This window comes from Cupressus sempervirens, chromosome 7 (genome assembly GCF_028749045.1).
Source record: "Cupressus sempervirens isolate cs-2001-9-10 chromosome 7, ASM2874904v1, whole genome shotgun sequence".
Classification (NCBI taxonomy): domain Eukaryota; kingdom Viridiplantae; phylum Streptophyta; class Pinopsida; order Cupressales; family Cupressaceae; genus Cupressus; species Cupressus sempervirens.
This window is the reverse complement of record NC_143124.1, coordinates 153,760,232-153,777,331: the sequence shown is the minus strand read 5'-3', so window position 1 is coordinate 153,777,331 and position 17,100 is coordinate 153,760,232.

Genomic DNA, 17,100 nt, shown 5'->3' with positions numbered 1-17,100 from the left:
ACAGTCTATTTTCACATAGTTTATCATATGCTTGATGAATCTCCATGTCTCCTATTGCTCCTACCTTGCAATCATAACATTTCCTGACATCTTGCACCATTACAACTTTGGGTGGAATCATGGATAATGTGCTAACAGGGTCATTTTTATAAGCAACTTCTGGAATTGGCCTAAAATCTAGTTGTTTAACCTCATTGCTAACTAACTAAACCTCGAAACCTTCCTTTTCCTTAGGGTTTTTAGAATTTGAATCCATATTGAATATCTAGGGTTTCAAAATATATTAAACCTTATAACTATACAACTTGGCACTTGTAGAATACCTTAGATTGATGAAAATGATGCTTGCTCTTTGCTAAAACCTATGCAAAAGCTTCAATTTTTGTTCATGAATCACTCCTATGTTCTTCTTGTTATTTCTCTACATTCAGATGATGAGAAATGATCATAAAATTACCCTTATACTCTTCAAAACATTGCATTAAAGGCATAGTGCATATATAGCTGTACACTTGATTCCTTAAGGATTTTAGCATAGCTCGGCTCCAACTAGATTTCCTCTTCATTTGGCTTCCATTTCCAACTCCGTTGTGACCAATCACTCAACTCTGACTAGACACTTGACATATATTGGCATTTGCTCAGCATTTAAATGCTTAGTGTGTACACAGCTATACACTTGACGCCTTAAGGATTTTAGCATAGCTTAGCTCCCATTGCCTTTTTATTACTCGGCTCCAACTAGATTTCCTCTTTGTTTGGCTTCCATTGCCAACTCCATTGTGACCAATCACTCAACTCTTACTAGCAACTCAACATATATTGACATTTTCTTGGCATCTAATTACAACTCGACAATACTGATGAAAACTTTGAATTTCAACTTTTGCATCTCTAATCATCCTAATCTCTTCTTTTCAGTTCTATCTTTGCTAGGACTGATACACGATGAAACTTTTTAGATCAATTCCTTATCCATTCTTTTGCTTAGTTTTATGAGGTGTGATCACCTGACCTATTAGGTGAAGTGATCCCTTTATTTGATGAGCTAGATTCATCTTTCTTCTTCCAAGTCTTGTTCATTTGTCCTCTGATGTGTTCAACATCTACGTTCTCTTTTCCTCTGTTGACTTCTGAATTGGTTGCCTTTGACTTTTTTGTGAAATTCCTACTAATATGGCTAGTCTTCATGCAACTAAAACATGTGGTTTGACTTAGCCATCTAGTGTAGTTCCCTCTAAAATGTGTCCATATTCCTAATAGTAATGATAGCTATACCTGGTGTTATAGTCTCAATTGCAGTGATGACCATAATTACCTTCTCTTGTCACCTAATTTAATGTCCACATAGGCTTTGATCTACACTCAAATGTTCTATGTCCATACTTCTTGTAATTATAGTCAAATTTTGGTGTTCTGATAGTCCTAGTCCTGCAATTATGTGCTTGATGTCCTTGCTTTTTGCACTTGTGATAGTAGCCTGCATTTTTAGGCTTATCAAGCTGATGGGCATTCTTTCTCCTACATACAATAGAAGTATGTCCCTTTTTACCATAGAAATGACAAGTAGGTTTAGTGTTCTCACCTTTTTTACTCCTTTCTTTTGCAGTTTTGGAGTACTCTCCTTGTCAAGTGTTGATGTAACGAAGTCCTAAAGTATCATTGGTAACCCTTGGTGATTTTAATAGTTGCTCAAATTACTTGATGGACTCATTAGGTTTGTTGAATCTCTCTACAATTTCCTTTTCTCTTTTTAGGTTATTTTGCAATTGTTCATTTCATATCTTTAGTGTAGAGATCTCAATTTCCTTGACATTTAGTTCATGATGTGCATTCATCATCTGACCTAAGGTGTCCAACTACATGTTTGAGATTCTTTCAAACTCAATTGTCTTTTCCTCCAATCTATTGGTAAGATTTCTCTTGTCATCTTCTAGCATAGCCTTGTCTTTAATGGATTTTCTCTTCTATTCAGTTACTTCACAAAACATTATGGCTTGTGATTCTTGTTGAAGCTTGAGTATTATGATTTCTTCTGCTTGAGCTCTATTCATTTCCATCAGGTCTGCTATTACTACATCAAACTCTTTGGAATCTCCATTTGAAAATAGATTTGAGGTGTCAATTTCCTTGTATAGTGTGTCATTCTCAGCTATGGCAGTCTCTTTTCTTCTTTTTAAGGATTTTCTTAGTTCTCCTCTAGCTTCTTCCAAAGCATGTAAAGAAAGTTGTATGTCAATTTCTCGATTCTCTATGATCTTCCCAAGTTTTTAGACTTCCATTTCTAGATCTTTTTTCCAAGCTAAAAGGCTCCTTCTTGTGAGAACTTATCTCTAATACCAATTCTTGGAATTGACAAGTGGGAAGATTTACTTCTGGGAGGAAGGGGGGTGAATCATAAGTAACTAACTTTAACTCTTTTAAATTCTTTTAACTAAAACCATTCACATGCACTCAATCTATCTATTGAACTTGAAAGTAAACACATTCAAGAAAATAGACAACACACAAATTTGGTAACCCAGAAACCCTCCAAAATGAGAACGTAAAATTGGGGTGGGGATGACACCCACAAAATACCACTGTAGCAATTTGTAACTATTCAAGGTTACAATGTTTGACCACTTCCAATGGTCTGCCCTATGAAAGCCCTATCTTGCTAAACACTTTACACTTTGTCAAAAGTGACTTGGTTAAAGGATTTCAATACCTTGCTAAAAGTAAGCCCGATTAAAGGAATTTTGTGCATTCACTTGGAATTCCACCCTACTAAAGTATTTAAAAATGGATACTAAGCCAACCTAAGTCCATACGATTTGCATTATCTAATACAACTACTAGAGAGTATTAGAAAGTCTTTGCCCTAATAGCTTTGTAATCTCCAATTGTTGATTCCTAATCCTTATTCTCCTATGATTGACTTGATCCTTGCTTGATATATGATCCATATTAAATCTTTATTTCCCACTCATTCCTTTCACTTTTCTCATTGGTTGCATGCCTTCTCCATTTTTCTTATTGGCTACATGCTGATTGCATAGGTAACATAGATTTATTCTTATCCTTATTAATATCCTTCAAGATTCTTCTATGTCAGCTCAGAAAATGGTTTGCATAGGTGTTTGTGCAATTACAAACAACTATGTCCAATATGTGTTACTTGACACTTGTTACCTTTGATGCTCAGCTTATATAGAAAAATTGACTCACTTTGCACCTATAGCAATTTTTCTCACTTAGCTTCTATAGTGACTCAACACCTATACTTTTCTCAGCACTTGAACTTCACTTAGCACCTGAAGATTGCTCGGCACACGAAGTTCACTCGGCACATATGGTAGTTAATAATATCAAGTTTCCACAATCCATTGCTAATGATGATGCTGCTTTTGGATTCGATTGTGTAAGTTTTTTTATCATCAACGTTTCGGATCACACTCTATGATCCATCATCAGGATGAGAGAAGGAAGTAAAAAGTATGCAGACTAGCCAAGCCAAGCAAAATAAAAAGGAGAGAGGGGGAGGAGGAGCACACAACATGAGGCAGAGGAAGAAGGAAGTAAAAAGAAAGAAAAATAAAAATGAGAAGAAAAAAACAAGATAGAAGAAACAAAAGAAAGAGGGAAGAGTATAGAAATATCTGAGAAAAAGAGAGTGTATACATATGGTAGTTTTTTCTAGCTCGACACTCATTCTAGCTTGGTGTCAATTTTTTACTTATCATCTATACATATTTTACTCAGCACATGTTACTAGCTTAGCATGAGCTTAGTAAACATCTTAAGTGTGTTGACATGAAATAGTCAAAACCTAGTCTTAGATTCAACTAAAATAATAAATCAAGATGTTTATGAATGCAAATTACTACTTGCTATTAAACTATCCAAATTACCACATATCTAAGATTACCTCTGCAAATGGATTATAATCTAAAGTTTGGATTCTTATTAGCACACCTCCAAACAATATCTAAACAATATCTAATGTTTTGGATTATAATCTAAAGTTTGGATTCTTATTGACACACATTATCTCTCCTATTCTTTTTGTTATTTTGGTTAAATCCTGGGGAGATTTGTGGATAATATGGTGGTGAAAGGGGACTTTGTGGGCCTTAATCCCTCATCTTCTACTTTAGTGTGCTATCATCAACAATTTGTAGACTATTATATTGTTATGGGGGAGGCTTCAATGAGAAATGCTAGGAACATTAAGAAGGCTTTGCATGGCTATGGGTTGGCCATTGGTCAAATCATTAATTGGAGAAGATCTACTTTATTAATGTTAGTGAGGCAAGACAAAATAAGATCAAAAAGATTATTGGCTGTGAGAGCCATTCTCTACCTAGAACCTATCTGGGTTTACCTTTGGGTTTAGCCCCTCTTGAAAGCTTTTGTAACTTGTTGATTCATAAAACCCACTTGAAACTTGCTGGTTGGAAAGGTTCTCTCCTTAGTTAGGCTGGTCAGATTATTGTTTTGAAGTCTTTCCTACAAAGTCTTATGCTTTATGCTTTGACTATTTTCAAAATTCTAAGAAATTTTTCTCTTTCTATTGAGAAATTTTAGAAGACTTTCTTGTGGACTAGTATGGAGACTAAAAGGAGACTCCCCTTGAATGCTTGGGAAAATTTTTGTATGCCCTAGGGGAAGGGAGGGCTTGGCTTGTAAAGGATTAACACAATGAATGAACTCTTATTAGTTAAATTATTATGGAGATGGCACAAGGAAGAGTGGGAATGGAAGAATATTTGGGTTGATAAATATATTATGGACCACTATGATTTTCATCATTTCCTTAATACTAATCTAGAACAAGAGGGATCTCTAATCTGGAAGAATGCTAAAAAATTCAAATATATTTTAAGGAAAGGGGTTAAATGGAAGGTGGCAAATGGTAGAAAAGTTCTTTTTGGGGAAGACATTTTGATCTTGGACCACCCTCTTTGTGATGATCTAAGGTTGAATAGGTATATGGAGCAATACAAGAATTAGTTTGGTATTTTTGTGGGTGATTATTAGAAGGATGATATGTGGGTGGATCTTTATAATGTGGGCAATAACTTGGTTGAGCTTGGGAAGTGTTTGAATGCATTATTTTTAAACCATGAAGAGGACGTTTTGATTTGGAAAACTAACCCTGGTTGTATGTACTCTATTGCCTCAACCTATGCTAACTCTTTCGATGATTAGGATGTAACCTGTTGGGCTAAGACTTGGGTCAAAGGCATGACACCCAAAGTTAATATCTTCTTTTGGATTCTTTTGTAGAATAAATTTTTTACTATTGATAATCTTAAGAAGAGAGGTTTCATCATTGTTAATGGATGTGTTCTTTGCAAGAATGATGGGGAATTGGTGGATCGTATTATGTTGCATTGTCCCTTTACCAAGAAGATTTGGGATAAAGTTTATAGCTTACTGAAAATGGATTGGGTTTCCCATGATACCATCCAATTATTGTTTAATACTTGTATGGCTCCTTCTACAAATACCCTAATTTTCAAATTGTGGGGCTTCATTCCTCCTTATCTGTTTTGGGGCATTTTGAACGAGTACAATGATAGAATATTTAGAGGCGTGGAATCTAGCCATGATCAGGTATGTTATAAAATCAAGGTCCTTATGATTGAAAATACTAAAATTATTGGTTTTGGACAACAACCTTGTAATGAGTGGGAAGAACAGGTGCTTAATAGCTAGAATATAAGGAGTTTGGGAATGAATATTAAGGATCCTAATCCAAGGGATAATGCTAGATGGGATTGTCCTCCAACAAATTAGTTTACAAAAAAATTTGATGGGGCCTTGAAAGGGAACCCAGGAAAAGCTAGATGTAAAGTTGTTATTAAGAACTCTAATGGTGACTATGTGGGCTATATGGCTATTCCAATAGGGGATCAAACTAATCATGTTACAAAAGCCTCTGCTACTCTTCATGGTCTTATCTCTCCCAAAAGTATGAATTTGAGGAACATATGGGTGGAAGGCGAGTCCCTCAACATTATTAATTTTTTAAATAAAATTTCTAAACCATTGTGGACTATTAGCAATATTATCTTCAAGGCTATTAACATAATAAATTATTTTCAAACTTGCATTATAACTCATAATTTTAGAGAAGCGAACCGTATTGTTGTTTGGGTTGTGAATATGGCTTGTATTAGTGATCATAAAATCATTTGGGATTCTTTTGAGTCCTTACCTCCAGATGGCTGCCAGTTTATCAAGTATGATAAATGGAGATCTAGGTAGAAATATTTTAATTATGATGATGCTAGTGATTTGTAATTATGAGCTAAACTCATTTGGAGTGTGGTGGGTTATGATTTTTAGAAAGGTGAGCATTTTGAATAGATTCTTGGCATTTTTTTCCATTTCTCTTCTCATTTATGGTGTGGCATTTAGTTAAAGAGAGATTTGGTGTTTTCAAAGAATGAAAACCAGCGAATTTGGTGCAGTGAATATGGGAGGAAAAAGGAAAAGGGTGGAGCCAACAATCTACTTGGAGTGGAGGAACAAGATGGAGGTCTGGGATTTTCTTAGGTGAGGCAATTTCACAAGGTATATGGAACAGCTGAGAGGCAACAATTTGGCTATTACACACCAATTTGTCAAATCCTAGAAAGATGGCTCTATGATGGTTGGTAACTAGTGAATGGATTTTACTGAAGAAGTAATTGTAGAGGCCATGGGGCTGGACATGGACGGGATTATTTTTTATTGAGAGAGGAAGTTCATGAATAGTGCCATCAATGATTTTGTGGAGATAGAGTAGGAGAAAAGTCGATTGGTTAAAATAGGTAATTTGTATTACAAGCCGACCTCTATTTCTTGACCATGGTGATTTGTGCTTTTTGTGATAATGGAATATCTAACTTTAGATGGGAGATTCATTGAGCTATATGGGTATCATTTTATGTTGGAAAATCACTTTCGACATGATGTTAGGATCAATTTTTCATTTTATTAATTGTAGTCTCATAGTATTTTAGCTTAGGCTATTCAAAAAGACCTGAATGGTTAGCATGTTTTCGATGAGGGTCTTATGGTTCTGATAATGAATATGTTAAAGTCCAAAAGGATTGTGAAACCCAGGGGTAGTTTGAAAGGCGTAGACTAGGATATGAAAGGGAGTCTCTTAGATAAGGGAAATGATTTTGATACCCAAGATGAAGCTGAAGGGGGTTTGCATAGTTTGAAAAAGGGCTTGGGTTGTAGTTCCAAAAATAAGAAAAATATTGTTGACGAAGGTGATTCTGACAGGGAGAGTAGTTTCATGGAGGAATTAGTGAGAGATCACTATAAGAAGAGGAGTGGAGGTAAAGGGAAGAGTCGTAAGGGCTTTCAAGATGATCGAGTCTCTCCTCTTTCTAATGATGAGCCTTTGGCTCACCAGCTAGAAAGAAAAAGAAAATCTCTAAGGTAGCAAGAGGATAGGGTACAGACTAGGAATGATGGGGATTCAAACAATGAGGATGTTAGAGAATAGGGGCACATTATTTATTTGGAGTTTAATATTGAAGGTGGACTCGAGTCATTCAAGGGTCTTTTTGGCAACATTGGTTCAATTATGAAGCATATTGGCTTCCTTAAGCAACAGGTGCAGTTGTTAGGAAAGAAAATGGAACAAGTCAAGAAAACTACTAGAGGTGAGCGAACATTGGGCCAACATATAGATAGACTTTCAGAGGTTATTGGGAATGCAGAAGAAGTTAAGAACCTCATGCATAGATTCCACTACTTTGAGCCAAACAAAGGGTGATTGATAAAGAGATTAGTGGGATTGAGGGGAAGGTGTCAAAAATGGATACTAAACTAGGCAATTTGGAAAAATTGTTCAAATAAATGGTAGACAATGTGGGTAATATATATTTAAATGTGAAATCAAGTTATTGGCTTTTGAATTGGGAAGAAAGAAATATTTGACAAACTTCAACCTATTTTCAAATTTTGGAGGAAGAATTTATGACATGGGCAATAAAGATAAAAGAGCAAGTAAATATGTGGGAAGAAGAACTAAGGATCAAGAAGATGAAAATCGTCGAAAAATGCTAGCAAGATACTATCTTAGATCAAGTACACATGCACAATCTTTTTTTCAATGTATTTATTTAGTTTATTTAGTTAGGATTAGGGTTTAAATCCAATTAGGAATATTATATTTATCTTAAATTAGCATTACTATTAATTTAATATTAAGAGTTTTGAAATTATTTTTATATTTAGGCCATTAGGGTTTATTCAATTATGTCCATATTTAGTCCTTAGGGTAAATATTACATTATGAATAAATTTAGTATATGAATTTATTTAGCACAGGAATTACCTTGTTTATTCAATTATGTTAATAATTTATAGTCCATTAAGGTTTATTAGATTATGATTAAATTTAAATAAATGAATTTATTTAGGACATAGTCAACTAGGACAACCTACCGACATTCGAGAAGGTTCAACCCAAGTTCAAATAGGTACATGTGCATCTCTTGCAAGTATATAATATAGATCTCTCTAGATTTCTAGGTCTCTATCAAACTTTAAATCTTTAATTCTTAAATTTAGCAAGCGATAGTTCCCCTTATAATCTTACTTGATTTTATTTGTTATATCATGCACATGGAACTCTAGTAGATGATGAAAATGTTGGATGTGAGGAAATTGAAGATGAAGCAATGGATATTGAAGAAGGACCATCTGAAGGTTAGATAATTTAATCAAGTACCTAATATTTCACTGAAGTTAAACATGTATATATGTATACATATATGTCCCCTAAAGAGATTGTATCTTAAGAATTTGTTTCATTTTTTCTTGTGTAACTCGAGATCAAACAATAATGAGAATGTTAAACTAGATCAAAGATTGAAGAGAAAAATTAATCATAGAAACATAGATCATTTAATTGAAATGGATGTGGAAAAACTGAGAGAATATGCTAATCAACCTACACATACTAGGAAGAGGAATTTGAATAAAAAGTCTAAAGACCTAATTGCACAATTTGAGAATCTATCAACAGTGGAGAAAACTCAACTATTATCAATTTCACTTCTTAAAGATGAATTAAAAGAGCCACTGAGACTATTGGGTATAGATACAAGTATAAAAAAGAAGAGGACTTCTAAACTAGAAAAAGATATTTTTGAAAGTGTTAAGGAAGGGTTACATTCCATTGGGAAAAAAATTAGATCTACAGATAAATCCATTCCACGAAGAGTGATACTGACATCTATTTTAAATAATAAAACATCCCAAATTAGATAGATCTCTTCATTATCATCTCATTTTGGGTATAGTCAGAAGATAGTACTATATTATCTAAAAAGGAGAAATAATTTGAATGATAGTAGATTAGAAGGCAATTGGGCACTAATGTGTAGGGCTCCTCGATCTGACAGGATTGGGGAAATAGTTAAGAACTTAGTTATTCAATTTTGGATTGATAATACTTGTCCTTCACCAAATAGAAGAGATATCATCAAGTAGAGGATTGGGCCTAAGGAATATATTCAACACACAAAAAATTGGTTGGATGTCACTCAACATGAATTGTAGCTCTCATTTTGTAATTTAAATCCTAACATAAAGATTGGAAAAACAATGTTTGAAAGATTGAAGCCCTATTTTGTGAAGATAAATAAATATTTTGAAACATGTTGTATTCGATATCATGTTGAATTTTCTTTGTACTATGAAGGGTTTCAAAAGATGATAGAAGAAAGCGATGGAACTTTTCGAAATACTTTTCCTAAATGACTAAGTCAATACATAACATCAATCTTATGTGACAAACCAAATGATTATCCAATAGGTGAAATAGATTGCATAAGAGGAACTTGTGAAACATGTGGTAACTTGACTAAATTTTCTTTGAGTGAAGAAAATACTAATATGAAAAGGATGGTAAAATGTAAGAGATATAAGTACATAAATTTAGAAACAAAAGCTGGAAAAGAATCAACAAGGTTAGAATATGTAGAGGATGAGATATCAGCTGGAGAATTTATGTCAAATTTTTGTAAATTGATTCAACCATATATACGCCATGCATTTTTTGCTAAGTGGCAAGAAGAAAAATTTCAAATACTAAGAGAAACTCTCCCACTCGAAACAATTCTATCTATTTTTCACTTTGCAAAGAATTACTCTTTCGTATCTCAAAAAAAACTTCAAGAAAAATACTACTATACAGTGCAGGTTGCTATTATGGTTCAAGTGTCTTATCGACATGCAAAAATTGATCTGGATGGTGTGGAAAGTACAGATCAAGCACGAGTCATTAAAAAAGTGTATCACTTTTACATTAGTGATCACAAAGAACATGACACACATTTTGTGGAACATTGTTTTAAGACATTTTTTGAATAATTGAAAAACAAAAACATTAAAATAGAAAAACATTTTGAATGGTTAGATGGATGTGCAACACAATTTAAATCAGCTAGACCATTTTATGCATTATGTAGATATCATCGATACCTTAATATACCACACATTTGGAGTTTTTTTGAGAGTGGACATGGAAAGGGTGAGCATGATGGTGCAGGAGCTTGTATGAAACATGCTTTAAGGAAGTATCAAATGGACTATGAAGGATATCACATTAATAATGCTCATGATGTGGTTGAGTGGTGCAAAACATATTTTTCGGTGCCAACAAATATAGATAACACATCATCACAAGTGGATCGAGTCATACCATTTAGAGTGTTTTGGGAGGTACTGGGTATATATAAATTAATTTGTTCATATTTTCAAATTGAATCTTAAATCTATATTTAATATGTTACCTTAGAATTTATATTTAATATGTTACCTTAGATGATCTCTAACTAAATTATGGACCTTGTGTACATTCAGGTGTTGATAGAAGATCAATGCATGCATGCAAGAGGGTAGAGAAGACACGATCTTTGTATTCAATTATGAATACAAATAGTAATCTGTGGTCATTGTACACAAGAGAATACTCATGTTTTTGTCCTGATTATATTGATGAAGACTATGATGGTTGCATTAATCAAGAATGTGGATATGTGGGTGAATGGACTTTGGTGCCACTAGATGTTATTAATACGAATGAGTTTGAGGATGAAAACTATGATGATATTCCATTGATTTCTAGTGATTATAACCATATTTTAGGATTGATCAGAGTTGGTATGTATGAACTATATATATATATATATATATATATATATACCTGGATCATGTACATGTATAATTTTTTCATAATTTTGGTTAATTTTTATTATATATATGTACTTATGTACATGACATTTATCCAAAATTTTAACATATATAAGTTTGTGTAGGAAATGTTTTTGCAGTCATGGCAAAATTGGAAAATGCAGAAGGTGTTAGCTATTATTTATTATGTTGCACCATGGAAAGAGAGAAGCTAACAAAGACTGAAATAACTGATGAAATTTTTTTTCCCATAGGTTAGTATATAGTTGAATTATGTAGATGTATGTCAAGTATCTATGTTTTTTGTGAATTCAAATTCTTTGACTTAAATTCAAGATTGATGTATTTTTTAAATGTGTACATGTGTAGGTTCTATTGTTGTATAAGGAACATATTTGAAGCAAAGAAAAGTACTTAAAAATGGGATTCATTTCACCAATTGTCAACCTAACAATAAGGTATATCAATATAGTAACCATGCTATTGCCACTGGTCTAACTCTTCATCCAATCAAAGGACCTGGAATACGTAAGTGGAGGCTCCATATTGATGATCATGAGAAAATATTAAATGTTATCCAAGAATGAGCTGATCCACTTGATATGCGATAGAAACAACTCTTAATTTGAAATGTAATTCAAGAACAATTTAAAATTTGGTTCAAACTATTTGAAATTTGGTTGAACAATCATTTGATCAATTTAAAATTTGGTGGAATAACTAATTTTCTAAATTGAACTTTTACTCTTTCATTTTTAACTCAATGTCTTGAATTCAAATTGTCATAAAGTAACTAATTATAGAAATTCTGAACTTATATGTATGTGTGTACACTAATTACCTAACATGTGCACCTTCAGGGAAAGAAATTCAAACACCACTTGTCTTAAGGGGATGAAATTAGGAGTCTATAAAATTAATTATATTGAACTTTGTATTTGATGTAACTTGTCAATTTTAGGACACATGTACACTTTCAATTTAACTAATTAGGACATGTGCTTTCAATTTTAGGACATGTGAGCTTTCTATTTAACTAATTACCTGACATGTGAGCTTTCAATTTTAAGACATGTGAGCTTTAAGGTTCAAATTGTGATTTGTTTAACTAAATTTTGAACATGTACATGTTTTAAGTTGGACTTGAATTAGAACATTGGGCTTAAGTGGATAAAATTCTAGGATATGTGTACAAATTAAAATTTCAGTATGATTAAAATTTGAAATGTAACTCAAGAACAATTTGAAATTTGGTTGAACAATCATTTGATCAATTTGAAATTTGGTGGAATAACTAATTTTCTAAATTGAACTTTTACTCTTTCATTTTTAACTCAATGTCTTGAATTCATTTAACTTTCTATTATATTGAACTTTCTATTTTATTCAACTTGTCAATTTTAGAACACATGTACGCTTTCAATTTAACTAATTAGGACATGTGCTTTCAATTTTAGGACATGTGAACTTTTGATTTAACTAATTACTTGACATGTGAGCTTTCAAGTTCAAATTGTGATTTGTTGAACTAAATTTTTAACATGTACATGTTTTAAGTTGGACTTGAATTAGAACATTGGGCTTAAGGGGATAAAATTCTAGGAGATGTGTACAAATTAAAATTTCACTATAATTAAAATTTGAATGTAACTCAAGAACAATTTGAAATTTGGTTGAACAATCATTTGATCTATTTGAAATTTGGTGGAATAACTAATTTTCTAAATTGAACTTTTACTCTTTCATTTTTAACTCAATGTCTTGAATTCATTTAACTTTCTATTATATTGAACTTTCTATTTCATTTAACTTGTCAATTTTAGAACACATGTACACTTTCAATTTAACTAATTAGGACATGTGACCTTTCGATTTAACTAATTACTTGACATGTGAGCTTTCAAGTTCAAATTGCGATTTTTTTAACTAAATTTTGAACATGTAGATGTTTTAAGTTGGACTTGAATTAGAACATTGGGTTTAAGGGGATAAAATTCTAGGATATGTGTACAAATAAAAGGGATGAGTTCTATAGATTTACTCAAGTTAGGAATTATGTGCAACTAATTACCTGATAATTGAACATTTAATACATGATATATTACCAGACATTTGAATTACATGAATTATTACATGTGTACATATCTAAATAAATTACTTACACATCTTCTAGAAACAATTTATAATATACTAGATCTAGATCTATAATGTTTTATATTCCACAACATAATGTAACATGTATCAATCATCTTGAGAACACATAAAAAAAACATGTATCTATCTAGAGATCTAACAAAAGATAGTATCAAATATAAATAGTGTGCACACATGTAGAGATGTAGATCTAGGTACATCTATATCAAATCAAATATAAATATAACATGCATGTGCGTATATAAAGTTTCTATCTAATATATGAATGCCTCTCTGGAGGAAAGTCTAGAACAAATCATCTAGATTAAAAAATCTATAGATCATCAAGTGCAGGACTATCATCGCCATGCCTCCTCACAATTTTGTTTGAAGACTAACTATCAAGGTGCTCACTAAGATGTGTTGACCCCTATATATAAATTCAAGAGAAAGTGATATCAATACATACATACATTTAATCAAGAGAAAGTGATATTGAAATACATGTAGACATAATCAAAACATAATTAAACATTACCTATCCACTACTGACATCATCCAATGAGTCTCGACAATGTACACAATCTGGCATCAAAGCTAGAGTAAAAAGAGGCATGTCCCCCTACATTGTACATGTGCACATGCAACACATCAAATTAAAATTTCTCTATGATTACAAATCTATGTGCATGATATACATACATTTGCACACATGCACATGTGTAAATTAAATTAATTTCAAATGATTGAAATTTTAACATGAACAAAAAAAAAGATTTACCTGTGTAGATGGTGGCATCTGATAATACTCGGAATGCCTAGCATCGATTGTGTCCACTAATGCATCCAAATTTTTTTGCATTGCATCAAGGTCCATCTCTACATCTATGTGAGCTCCATAACTGGTGACTAGCACACGTCCTAATGGGTAAAAGCACAAACCTGTGTCACCTTTTATAAAGAAAAGTGATATCAGAATGTGACAGTTCAACATTAATGACAAAAAAAATGGTATTTGCATTTAAAATATGAAGATGATGTAAACTGATGAAATGTGTAGAATTGTATGAATTTTATGCATATAATTTTTATTATTTTTTTGACTAAGAATTCATTCATTTTATTTTATTTTGAAGTCCCTTTTTTAACTGTAAAAAATATAGGATGTAGTTCCCGTCAAACAAGTATGTGCAAATCATCTTTTTTTGTTATGATTTTAAAATACTTTATAGATGACATGTATAGCTAGTGCACAAAAAAAGAAATAATTATTTTTGATGTATATTTTCTTTGTTATAAGTAATCAAGTTTGACCTTGTCAGAATCCAACAGTTTTTTCCTTCCGTCAAAACTTCCCTATAAAATCTATACCTTCTTGAAAAAAGATTACATATTCATGAAGAGGATTCTCTCCTCTAGTGATCAATATATTTTTTTTATTTTTTTGATATGATTTACTATTTTTTTTCATTTTTTGAGAGAGCATCTTCTAAAATGTTGAAATATTGACTTTTAATATTTTTAGATTATTGCATATTATAACTAATCAAAACACTCAAAAATTTATATAATGATGATATTGAATCTAAAATCTATAAAAGGGTATTTTTAGTTTTTTTTAAAAATTGAGTTTTGATAGAGAAATGAGATTTGACCAAAATAGGTTTTTGTATCACAAAGGGTGACACAGATCTATGCTTTTACCCTAATAATGATGAGCCAAGTGGACTATGTAGATGAGATGGCATAGAAGTAGAATCATCATGTGTCAAAAAGTCCATCCATCCTATGGTCAACAAGCTCAAATCAACATCATTAAGGCCCACATCTAAACTCTAAGCCTGCCTTGTAACACTGGCTGAAGGTTTTGTGGTATGTATATGTCTCTTTGGAGCAAAAGAGTGGTTAGTAGGTGGATCATCATGTGCACTACCACCATGACCATGACCTAATTGATGACAGGAATATGGCTAAGGATTTGTCCTAGTACTACCATGGAAATGATCTCAAACATCTGATATGGGTATGCCAAGATGCTCTAATACAAATCTATATGTATCTAATAGATCCTTAGCCAGACCAATCATAGTATCTCATGCAAACACTCCAGTGAGACCCTCTAAGGTATCCATTGAAGGGATTCCTACTGCATTATACAAGTCTCCTAAAGATGAAGCATATGATGACGATCTGGAATGCTGACAAGACATCAAATAATGACCAACCTCATCACTAAAAATAGATTTCAAAGCTACTAAAATCTCTCCAACTCCCTGAATGACCCCACGTAACTGAGTGCTATGTATGGCCTCATCAGCTGATGGACTTAACATAGGGGAAATAGCAGGTGCACTTTCTTTGACAATCGATCTATGTGCCAGTGGAGTATGACCTGACTACTCATCAACTAGTCTACCATGCCCCTATCCTAAATGTCCTGGTAAATCTATATAGTTCACTGCCCTGCATAAGAAAACCTTTGCATAAAGCTGCTAGGCAAAATAGAGTGGAATTTGGTTGTTATTTGGATAATGACCATGGGCAGCAAGGAAGCATGGGTATATCAATATAGCCATCTATGGATTTGTACACTTAAGGGGAGAATACCCCTTCACATACTTTTGTGAAAGATAATGAGGGAAACATTCCCTCTTCAAGACATCTTTGGGCACCAAGCCCTGCACCTGCTAGAGTGAAAGACTAGAGGAGACCTCTCGTCTCTTGCTATCAAGGATAGTCTGTATAGTCTGTGTAGAATATGGGGTAGTGCCATGAATCTCATCTCAAATAAATTTCAGGCTACATAAGATACTCTAACATGCACCACTATAGACACTAGAGTATGTACCACTAGTTAGGGATTCCTGAAGTCTATGAATCTCCTAGTTAGTGTGATCATAGAGCTCCTAAGGTGGGATAGGTAGCTGATCACAAGGGACATGATGCTGCTCAGTGGGGATGGGCTGCTACTCATGGCCCAGGATAGGCTGCTTGGGCCCGGGTATAGGCTATTGCTCAAGGCCTAGGATAGGCTACTCAAGCCTAGGTATAGGCTGCTCGAGTGGGATAGGATACTTGGGGGGGATAGAAGACTGTTAATCAACTATGTGTCAATGTATGTAGGTGCGTGTATAATGTGTAAACCTAAAAATTAAAATTAAAATGTATGACATTTAATAAACTTGAAATTTATATTAACATACATTTACAATTTAAGAAATTAAAAAACAATCTAAATTATTTTAATAAAATTAAACATGTGTACATATATATAGAAGTCCTAAAACATAAATGAACATGTACCTTAAAAAAACTAAATTTTAAAACACACATGTTGTTATATATAATATTTTTAACTCAAGGACCTTTTAAGAACTATGTGTGCAAGTTATATTTCTATCTAAGTTAGATTGAATGTTCAAAGGTTTTAGACATACGTGTGTACATAAACTTGTCAAGTATAATTTAGGTCCACAAAGTAAATATGCATATATATATATATATATATATATATATATGCATACTAGGATAAATTTTAGGTTTAGGGTTTTGCATTGAGGTTATGGTGTGGTTGTTTAAATCATAGTTAGCAAATTAGAGCTAAAATTTGGAATAAAAATATAGTTCAGTTTGGGGTTTGGGGATGGCTAGCATAAGTGTAACTACTAATATTAAGCTTTAGGGTCAAGGTTAGGTTTAACATCATGATTAAGGCTTGGGTTAGGTTTTGTATTAGTGATATAGTTAGGTTTAGAATTGTTCTCAGGTTAGAGA